Source organism: Triticum aestivum, chromosome 1D (assembly GCF_018294505.1).
Source record: "Triticum aestivum cultivar Chinese Spring chromosome 1D, IWGSC CS RefSeq v2.1, whole genome shotgun sequence".
Taxonomy (NCBI): Eukaryota; Viridiplantae; Streptophyta; class Magnoliopsida; order Poales; family Poaceae; genus Triticum; species Triticum aestivum.
Genome location: NC_057796.1, coordinates 159,563,166 through 159,575,087, shown reverse-complemented (window position 1 = coordinate 159,575,087; position 11,922 = coordinate 159,563,166).

Below are 11,922 nucleotides of genomic sequence, written 5' to 3'. Positions count from 1 at the left end.
CTCGCTTTATTAGGGTCGGGGCATTACAAAGCTTTACCGTCACATATTCATACTACTTCAAGGTGCATTAAATCAACACATGCAAGTATCAAAAGGAGAGTCACGGCATGCATGCATGCGTTGTAATTAATGCATCGGTAAACGCAAATTATTGAAATATATCGAGTGCAGTGCTTTGATGTGTCGCGTCAACTCGTACAAGACCGAGAAGTTTGATTACTACAACACCCTCTCGCCTTAACCGCACCTGCCTTTGGCTGCATGACAGGTGGGCCACCGACCTGTTGGGCCCACCTGTCATGGACGCAAAGGCAGGAGCAGTAAGTCAATGAAGCTGCGTCCCTCCCTCGCCCATGAGCGTGGTGGCTGGCAGGACTAGGAGAAGCTTTCGTTCGCTACACGCTCTCCCTCCCGTACGCGGTGGACATGCAGCAGTTCAATCGGTGTCAGATGGCCAGAAGCATACTGTAGTACTCCTCCACTGCAGTAGTACTCCATCATTTTGTTCGACTTCCCGAAGAGGCGAAGAGCCAAGCGCAGCCCGGACGCTCGTGTGGCAGTTTCATGTGTAGAGTAGTCTAGGATAGCGTGTACCGTGCCTGTAAGCTTAAAATCGTTGGGGTCGGCTCCATGCTATATTTTTTTGATTAAAATTATCTTCTGGCCCTACCTGTCATCCTGGTGATTCTAGTTTGCACGCTCATCTGGTCAAGACAGGAATATATATTTTAATTTGTGGTGGGTAAATGTTAGAGGTTGCAGCAAATGGAGTATTGTACACTGCGGGTCTTTTAGACAAGTTTAGAGGCAACCATGTGGGGCCAGTGCTATGATGTGTCGCGTAAACTCGTACAATGAAGAGAAGCTTGATTTTACTACTACACGCCTTCTCCCGCGCCCATGCGCGCGGTGGCTCGCAGACGAGGACAGGCTTTTGCTTATACTCCCTCCTTACCAGTTTATAGGGCTCATATCTGAAATCCCACCAACCAAGGTAAATGTCTATTGGGTGAGGTGAATTGAGCTTATGTGAAAAATGCCCAATTACAGCATCCTGGTATTAAATCTCAGCCTGTTCAATTGCCAATGCAATTAACTACAGCACCCCAAGCCCGCATGCGTCCCACTCTCTCTCTCTCTCATCCAGATGGCGCATGCATTGGTCAGTCTTTGTTTTTTATCTCGTTTTAATGTCCAGTTTGCTGCATGCATGCAGCTGAGGGAAGAAAGGAGCAACGACTTGGCTCTGTGATTAATTTTCTTTTGAAAATGGTACCAGGGAATTAAATGCAACGCAACAATCGAAAAGACCTCAGAGCTTTAACCAAGCTACTCTCAAAACAAGCCTTATAAAACGGAAATCTGAAGATTTTGAGTTGAGCCTTATAAACCGGTAAGGAGGGAGTATAGTACTACAACAAGCTATCCCTCCCGCTCGCGGTGGACGGACATGCAGCAGTGGATTCGATACTATAGAAGCAGTAGTAGTAACATCATTGTTCGTCTTCTCGAAGAGGCGAAGAGCCAAGTGCAACCCGAACGTGGCAGTTGCGAACCTTGGAGCACGCATATAGCCAGGCTCTTGCATGAGACAAAATTGCTATGTGAGCCCACTATTGTAGTAAGTACTTGCTAGTATAGCCCTATAAACCAGAAAGGAGTATTTGCCTTTCTAGAGATTTCAACAAGTGACTAGACTACACCGAGACGGAGTACATATGGAGCAAAATGAGTGAATCTACACCGTAAATAAATACGTACTAGTTCTCCCGTTTTCCTCTCGGCCTTGGTCGCGGTGCACAATATTGAGTATACTAGTACTATCATCTTGAAATTTACAAAGTCACCATAGGCACCTCGTCGTCGACGCGAACGTCTCCTGACACGAGCGGCAGTCGCCTCCATAGGTGCTTGAATGCCAAGGAGGGAGAGGGTAGAGGTTCCCGAGACGTTGAACGGTCAATGATGCATCCTCAAATTACTCTACATGAGAGGGCATTAATTGGAGAAGCAGAATAGAGCCATCACGATGTGAATGCAACAGAGTTTGGATTCTCATATAAAGGTGCCCCACCACTCCAATCCATCTACTCCTTAGTCTCTGCGCAACACTGCTCACTCCAATCCAAGACCAAGTGACTAGAAGCCAGAAGCACCTATGGAGGCGATGGACGCGAGCGGCAGTCGGCTGTGCCAAATCATCCAAGGCGTCGGCCCGCGGCCCCGCACCGCGCAGCGTTTCCAGACGGTGCTGGCGACCGCCGGCGTCGTAGGCCTCGCCGATGCTGGCTTCGCCTCTCGCATGGACGACATGATGGTCAACTCCATCCGCAAGTTCGCCGCCGTCAAGAAGCGCGCGGACGACCTTGCCGTACTGCTCCAGCCCGCGCGCCCAGGCTCCTCATTGCCTGCCACCCTCATCGGCCTCCATGGTGATGAACTCTTTCAAGCCCTGGTGGCCCTGCAGTTGCCGGAGGTCGCGATGAAGAATGTGCACCTCGAGGCCGCGCTCGTCGCGCAGCGCCTTGCCATGCAAGAAACCGTCGACCTACACATCCACATCTACGAGGAAATCATCTACATAGGCCACTACAAGGCCAGCAAGGACAGAAAGACGTTGGCCTTCTTCCAGCGGCTGGAATCTTTGGACGCCATTGTTTAGAAGCACGTCGACCTGGCCACGAAAGCCGCTGCTACTTAGCCTCCGTTTGATGCATCTCTTCTTCTTGCCTCCTGTAACCAGCACTGCATCGCCTCGTGGCCTTAATGTTTTATTAGTATAGGAGTATATGGCATTTTTATTCCAGTAGTAACGTTTTCACTGTGAGGTGGGGCCGCAGTTGAGCAAACCGACCATCGGCAAATCCCCACCCCGCCCACGGGGTGTCGGCCGAGTTTAGAATTACTAGAAGAGAGAAATGAGGGAGAAGAGCTAGTTGTAGCATAGACATTGTTGTCAGATGGGACTCGCATTGATAGAATAGGAGTACTTAGCACTCGTACCTCTTTTTTTACAGAAAAAGCGGTCGTATGTCTAGTACTACCACTAGTTGGGTGCGTGCGACCTATACCTGTCATCACTTTAGGTCTCCTTTTCGAACTGCAGCTACGCTTCACCGTACATATTTTTTCACGCATTTATCCTCCTATATGTACTCCTAGGCTATTTCCACATGCACCCTTTCGCCAACATGTGGGACATAGAGCATCTGGGTCGTAGTGAATGCACCACTCGGAGCATATGCCGGGGTAGTTTACATTTCAGACCTCACGAATTACATGCAAACCCCCCGCAGAAGAATAAATATATAAATGAATTACTACATGAAACCAGATTATTTTCATAGAAACCGGAGCACATTCATTAAATTTTGGACATAACATGTTTATAAAAAACTACCGGACCTAAACCAGTCTAAGGGCCTCTTTGATTCGCAGGATACTGAAAACACAGAAATGGGGAAAGAATGATGGCGATGAACCGAGACGAGGAATACTCTACTAACTCAGTTAGAGGTTAGAGTTAGATTCTAACCCTGAACTAACTCTAAACCAAAGAGGTCTATGGATGGCAGGGTTAGATTGACAATAAATGTTCTTTCTCAATCACTGCGCAACACTGCTCACTCCAATCCAAGACCAAGTGACCAGAAGCCAGAAGCACCTATGGAGGCGATGGTCGCGAGTGGCAGTCGGCTGTGCCAAATCATCCAAGGCGCCGGCCTGCGGCCCCGCACCGCGCAGCGTTTCCAGACGGTGCTGGCGACCGCCGGCGTCGTAGCCCTCGCCGACGCCGGCTTCGCCTCTCGCATGGACGACATGATGGTCAACTCCATCCGCAAGTTCGCCGCCGTCAAGAAGCGTGTAGCGAAAGCTCCTACTAGTCCTGCCAGCCACCATGCTCATGCGTGAGGGAGGGGCGTTGTAGTAATCAAACTTCTCGGTCTTGTACGAGTTGACGCGACACATCAAAGCACTGCACTCGATATAAGTCTTTTTACACATTTCAAATGGACTACTACATACGGATGTATGTAGACATATTTTGCTTCGTATGTAGTCACTTGTTGCAATCTCTAAAAAGACTTATATTTGGAAACGAAGGGAGTACAACGCATGCATGCATGCCGTGACCTCCCTTTTGATACTTGCATGTGTTGATTTGATGCACCTTGCCAAATTTTGATTATAAATTTAACTAACCAAATTTTCATGCATGTCACAAAAAATTACGGGGCTGTTTGGATTGTGACTATGTTTGTCTTATGTTGCCACATTATTTTTCCCACACTTGCCACACTTGCCTAACTTGAGTTGCTCAAATTGTTAGACACACTTTGGCTTGCCTAAGGGAATCTTGCCACACTTTTTGTGTCTATGACATGTGGGGTTCACTGCTAATAAAAAAGATTCTTGTCTTAGGTGTGGCGAATAAAAAAAGACTTATATTTAGGAACAGAGGGAGTAGAAAATATAAATAATAATGCATGTTGGGGCAACCCATGTTTCCGATAATTTTAGCCGTGGGCTTGTTCACAATTTTTACGAGGGGGTGGTTGTTCATTTAATGGAGGGACTTGTACCAGACTAGAACGATACAAAGTGCGACCTGGCACCCTAAAGAAAGTGCGACCTGGCACACCGTAACACCACTTGGAACAAGCGGGTAGCTATCTCAAAAAACAATCAACAACTAAAAAAAGGCGACCTGGCACGTACTCCAATTTTAGACGATTGTTTTGATGGAGTGAAAAAGGAAAACTACCCCATTACGTATATATAGGCTGGAGCCTCCGCGCTTGCTTGCTAGGGTTGCTCTATTCACACACTCTCATCCTCTCCAGATCTAAACAAGATAGGGGTGGTAACACTGTCTTTCTCCCTACAAAAAACATTGTCTTTCTATCCTCACCGCTGGTTACAGATCTGGACGTATCCCCCTCCGCCGGTGAAGGGGAGGAGGGGCAATGTTTAGGCCGTCGTCGACAGCGAGGGAGGAGACCCACTGCCGGCCGCACCGTTATCTCTGGCCGAGTGCCGGCGCGAGAGGTCCTCCGATCCCTTCGTCGTTTCCCTAGTGTGGGAGGATCCGGCCTCCCGCCGCCCACCTATCCACATCCCGACGACCTTCAGGTATATCTTCCTTCGAAACCGCCTTAGCTCTACTTCCCCAGCTCGCTACGTCGCTGCATGTGCATCATTTTCTACCTCTCAGCCCCTCTCGATCGGATGGTCCAACGTCACCTATTTTTTTTCTATTGTTAGAGGTAAAGCTACTTCATGGAGTCGAATCTTGTACTTGGTTCAAACAAGAAATAAAGTGGGGTTGGGGGAATTTAGTATGTAGTACATCGGACTTGGTACAAATAGGAAGGAAAGGGGGTGAAAGTAGTACAGACTGGTCATCCAACCGGTCTCTTGGTCGAAAAGGGAAATATAGGGGTAACGCTGTACACAGTGGTATGACCAGGACTAGATTTGCTATCCACACATAGGAGTAGGTGGCTAGAGTGAACAAAAATGGGACCAACCCAGATATGTTTCTTGGATGTTTGTTTCTCGGGGCAACAAACTATGAATCACCGCTTTATGCCCCTGTTTAGGTACATGGTGCTGGACTGCTGGTGCACCCACTGTCCCATGCCCTTATACCAAATATTTAGCTGTTCTTAATCTAATGCCCCTGGTAAAAATGAAGCCATGACAAGTTTAGCCAAATGTTTTTGCCTGTAATTGTTTGAGACTCTGACTGTTTCCTCTGTAGCTTTTTGTGCAAACAGGGATATCCATTTCACCTGGTTTCTGTTGTGACCTTTTGGTGCACTGCACAAAACTTTTCTTAAAAGAAGTGACTTTTGTGCTGTTTAACTGGGATGTCAGAATGGAACAGTTGGTTCATTTCGGTGGAACTGCACAATGGGAGATCTATGTTCCAATCCTCATCATCCATATTGGCACCATAACCTTCCTTTAGGTAAGAATGATATTTAATGCATGTGTTCATCTCTATTTTGCGACTGCCATGAGAAAATAATGCTATTTTTTACTAGTACACTTGTACTCCCTCACTGACAAAACCAATTTTGAAATAGAAGGCCAATCATGTACTTGGTTTCACCAACTGGTGAGGAGACTGAGAAACAGAGCATGAAGAGGAAGAAGAAGAAGAAGAGTAAACATTGCCAAGGCGATCTTGCTGAAGCCAGAGGCCTCAGTCGAGGCCATTCAAGGGCTTCGGCAACGACTACCTTACATGTGAGACGTTCCTCCAGGGAGCCCTTCCACTTCTGTTGTCTCACTTAATTAATTAGGAGTACTTAAGTACCACTAATTTATTGCTGCCTAATTTTCCTGTCAGAGTTAAACATATCTTTAGTAGCACCCTATGCTGAATCATGTACGTGTGTATGTTTGTCTATGAGGTGAATCATGTGGTGGAGCAGGGAGGCAATGCTAACTTTACCCATTAAGATAATGAGGGTGCTTCTATTTGTTAGTGTATGTTTCATCAACTAGTCCCACTATTACAGTAATCTCACTCTCTCAATATATGTGCCAACAGGGATGCTCGATTTTGGTGGAACTGCACAAAAACTTTGGGTGCTTCATTGCCTCGACAGCTTCCTTCCTTTCTTGTTAGTCGCTAATCTCGGCTTGCATTCTTCCTTTGCGGTCAGTCGCTTGGCTTATCTCGGCTTCCAGTCAAAGGAAATAGTAATTGATATGCTACCTCACACAGGTTGGTACTGGTCTTTATCCTGATTATTGTGCTTGTCATATGTATTGGTAATTTGGTATTGTGCTACTGTTTGCCAATTTCATAAAGGAGTAACTTGGAGCCTGAACTCACAGGAAAATCATTACATCGGGTGATTTCAGTAGAACTACACAAAAAGATCAGATGTACAGGTACTTATGCTGCTGCTATGTACTCCAAAGTTCACTCAGACAAGCATCGATGTTGACAAGAAGAAGTGCCGATATTCATTCGAGTATCAACCGGCGTCAACCAATTGTCAAACTCCAAGTATTAGGAGAGTGAACGCCAAAAATATTGCTTGCCGCATAGCCCAGAAAAACACAGTCCCGTCTTTGGTCCCAACTTGTGCCTTTTGGTTATCTACACATATGGTAGCGAGCTGTATGGCATGGAGTCTAAAGATTCCAGACAAGTTGGTTGACGCGTATATTCATCTAGCACTTAATCAGTCTACACGCCAGGGATGCTCCATTTTAGTTGAACTGCACAAAAAATTTGGGTGGTTCATTTTCTCAACCGCCTCCTTTCTCGTCTGCAATGTAGAATTTTGGCGAGATACAGGACCAAGATGGGCCAGTAAACTAGTTGGATGAAAGTAGTGGCCAAGTTGCTCAAACCTCCCTCGGCACGAGGCCACTATTTGAGGATAAACCTACAAGCAAAGTTCAGATTGTCTGTGCTGCCTCTTATGTACTCGAAAGTTTACTCGTAGAAGCATTAATTTTAGCAAGAAGTACCTCCAACCGAACACCATTTACCAGTCTGCAATGTAGAATTTTGGCGAGCTACAGGACCAAGATGAGCCAGTAAACTAGTTGGATGAAAGTAGTGGCCAAGTTGCTCAAACCTCCCTCGGCATGAGGCCACTATTTGAGGATAAACCTACAAGCAAAGTTCAGATTGTCTGTGCTGCCTCTTATGTACTCGAAAGTTTACTCGTAGAAGCATTAATTTTAGCAAGAAGTACCTCCGACTGAACACCATTTACCAGTCTGCAATGTAGAATTTTGGCGAGTTACAGGACCAAGATGAGCCAGTAAACTAGTTGGATGAAAGTAGTGGCCAAGTTGCTCAAACCTCCCTCGGCACAAGGCCACTATTTGAGGATAAACCTACAAGCAAAGTTCAGATTGTCTGTGCTGCCTCTTATGTACTCGAAAGTTTACTCGTAGAAGCATTAATTTTAGCAGGAAGTACCTCCAACCGAACACCATTTACCAGTCTGCAATGTAGAATTTTGGCAAGCTATAGGACCAAGATGAGCCAGTAAACTAGTTGGATGAAAGTAGTGGCCAAGTTGCTCAAACCTCCCTCGGCACGAGGCCACTATTTGAGGATAAACCTACAAGCAAAGTTCAGATTGTCTGTGCTGCCTCTTATGTACTCGAAAGTTTACTCGTAGAAGCATTAATTTTAGCAAGAAGTACCTCCAACCGAACACCATTTACCAGTCTGCAATGTAGAATTTTGGCGAGCTACAGGACCAAGATGAGCCAGTAAACTAGTTGGATGAAAGTAGTGGCCAAGTTGCTCAAACCTCCCTCGGCATGAGGCCACTATTTGAGGATAAACCTACAAGCAAAGTTCAGATTGTCTGTGCTGCCTCTTATGTACTCGAAAGTTTACTCGTAGAAGCATTAATTTTAGCAAGAAGTACCTCCGACTGAACACCATTTACCAGTCTGCAATGTAGAATTTTGGCGAGTTACAGGACCAAGATGAGCCAGTAAACTAGTTGGATGAAAGTAGTGGCCAAGTTGCTCAAACCTCCCTCGGCACAAGGCCACTATTTGAGGATAAACCTACAAGCAAAGTTCAGATTGTCTGTGCTGCCTCTTATGTACTCGAAAGTTTACTCGTAGAAGCATTAATTTTAGCAGGAAGTACCTCCAACCGAACACCATTTACCAGTCTGCAATGTAGAATTTTGGCAAGCTATAGGACCAAGATGAGCCAGTAAACTAGTTGGATGAAAGTAGTGGCCAAGTTGCTCAAACCTCCCTCGGCACGAGGCCACTATTTGAGGATAAACCTACAAGCAAAGTTCAGATTGTCTGTGCTGCCTCTTATGTACTCGAAAGTTTACTCGTAGAAGCATTAATTTTAGCAAGAAGTACCTCCAACCGAACACCATTTACCAGTCTGCAATGTAGAATTTTGGCGAGCTACAGGACCAAGATGAGCCAGTAAACTAGTTGGATGAAAGTAGTGGCCAAGTTGCTCAAACCTCCCTCGGCATGAGGCCACTATTTGAGGATAAACCTACAAGCAAAGTTCAGATTGTCTGTGCTGCCTCTTATGTACTCGAAAGTTTACTCGTAGAAGCATTAATTTTAGCAAGAAGTACCTCCGACTGAACACCATTTACCAGTCTGCAATGTAGAATTTTGGCGAGTTACAGGACCAAGATGAGCCAGTAAACTAGTTGGATGAAAGTAGTGGCCAAGTTGCTCAAACCTCCCTCGGCACAAGGCCACTATTTGAGGATAAACCTACAAGCAAAGTTCAGATTGTCTGTGCTGCCTCTTATGTACTCGAAAGTTTACTCGTAGAAGCATTAATTTTAGCAGGAAGTACCTCCAACCGAACACCATTTACCAGTCTGCAATGTAGAATTTTGGCAAGCTATAGGACCAAGATGAGCCAGTAAACTAGTTGGATGAAAGTAGTGGCCAAGTTGCTCAAACCTCCCTCGGCACGAGGCCACTATTTGAGGATAAACCTACAAGCAAAGTTCAGATTGTCTGTGCTGCCTCTTATGTACTCAAAAGTTTACTCGTAGAAGCATTAATTTTAGCAAGAAGTACCTCCGACTGAACACCATTTACCAGTCTGCAATGTAGAATTTTGGCGAGTTACAGGACCAAGATGAGCCTGTAAACTAGTTGGATGAAAGTAGTGGCCAAGTTGCACAAACCTCCCTCGGCACGAGGCCACTATTTGAGGATAAACCTACAAGCAAAGTTTAGATTGTCTGTGCTGCCTCTTATGTACTCGAAAGTTTACTCGTACAAGCATTAATTTTAGCAAGAAGTACCTCCGACTGAACACCATTTACCAGTCTGTACCCTAGGTAATTAAAGTTCGTCCATGGATCATATTGGCTATGATCTCAATCATTTGGATGCATAAACATACTGAACATGTGTATATCAGAATCTTTTTGTGAACTATCTATGAATATTGTTGTGTGATCTATCAATCATTTGGATCCATAGACATGCTGAACTTGTGTATATATGAATCTTTTGAGTTGTTGATAGTGAATGTTGGCTATGAATATGAACGTGTCCTGTGAACCTGAGTTTGATATGAATGTTTACCTTTTCTGTTGTGCTTGTGTGTTAACTTGTTAGTATGCCTACTGTGGGGTATGTGACGTGTGGGTGTCAACGACACACCTTCTTCCCGAGAGGAATTGCACCTGCTTTGTTAGGGTAGCAACGACGCATCAGCTCTTTTTAATCTTTTTGCTCTGTCTTACCCCCTCCCCCGCTCAACCCCTGCCGTAATGTTTTCGGCCTCAAAACAAACATAGTACTGCGTTGTTTTTGGGGCTTGATGAAAAATCAAGTGCTGGTTTCTGTAGGTTGGCCCGCCCAGCAAATGGGTTGCTGGTCCACCACGGACTAGGAGGCTAAAAATACAAGTTGCATGGTGCAGAGGCAAGTAAAAAAACGCCATCGAGAGCCATCCACTGAAGAAAAAAAATCTCTCCTGATGTGCTTCTTCAGTCGTGCCGCCGGCCCCCTCTATAATCCAGTTCGCTCGGGGATCTGGTATCATTTTTTTTCAGAGGGCGAACAAGTATCAGCTAGGCCTAGGTTTTGTATTTTAACATGTGTAGCCCACGACATACGGGTGACAGTGGTTTCAACTTATTTTTTGAGGTTCATACCGGCCTATGGGCTTTTTCTTAAAGATCGGCAGCCCAATGTATTTTTTAACCACATTATATATATTTATATTATTACTATTATTGTATATTTTATAGAGACTTATATATACATTATGAAAACATCCCACGTGTTATTAACTTATACAAGTAAATGTTTCACAGAAGTTGGCAAGGAAAATCCTGGTTGTTTTTGACTCATAGGCAAGGAAAATCCTTGTGATTGCGTACAAAAGCTTGCGAAGATTTTAAGGACCAATGTAATAATAACGTGCTCATTTTTATTTTGAGAAATAACTCGCTAATTTGTTAATTATGTATATAAAAAATGTGCCTCTCTGGTTTATTTTTGATATTAATTGCTCCTTCTAACATAACATTATATATAACGAGCCCAGCTAATTCGTGTATTTGAAGGAAGGGCAAATGGGCTGGGATTTCTTAGATAATATAAATAGGCCTTATTGACGCAAAATTATTTGTTCACCCAGCCCAGCAAATGGACTGTACATTCTAGAAAACATGGGTTAAATATATGCCACATTTTTGCAGGCTGACATGTGGGCCAATAGGTCGAAGCCTATGCAGGGCGTTATCAACTTGGTCGGTATGCACCTTCAATCTCTCGTCTTCTTCCTCCAGCGTCGTCGGGACCACCTGGTCCGGCCTCCGGCGGCTAGCGGCTCTGCTTAGCACGCATCGCTGCGAAGCGCTACCCCATCGCCGGCCAGGCTATCCCTCCACCCCTCCACACCTCCTGTTATTCTCCACCGACTGCAGCCCCACGCCGCACCAGAACCAGTTATAACCCTTCTCCTCCACTCAATCTGCGACTCCACTGCCGCGTCTTCCCATCTCCGAGTCGTTCCCGTCCGGGGCCTCACCATCGTCCACCGCCTCGCTGAGCTCGGTGCGGCATGGTCAACAAACGAGAGTCATCGGAAGAGGACTGTACGTGGAGAGCCTGAGGGCTGGGACCCACGAGGTCCATGGTCGCACGCAAGGAAATTCCTCCTTATTGAGATGAAAAAATGTTTCCTCCACCTGACAGCTGGGACCCACCGACTGTATCTTCGCACGGAAGGAAGTGCCTCCTTGTTATGCGAAAAAAATTATTCCTCCCGTTGACAGCTGGGACCCGTCAGATTTGGTAGCTGACTTCTGGGCCTACTAAGCGGATGTGTACGCAGGGCTTTGTCAACTTAATCAACAAATGATTCTAGCAGCTGGACTGTTGGATGTTAACCCAACAGCCGTGCTCCTTCTT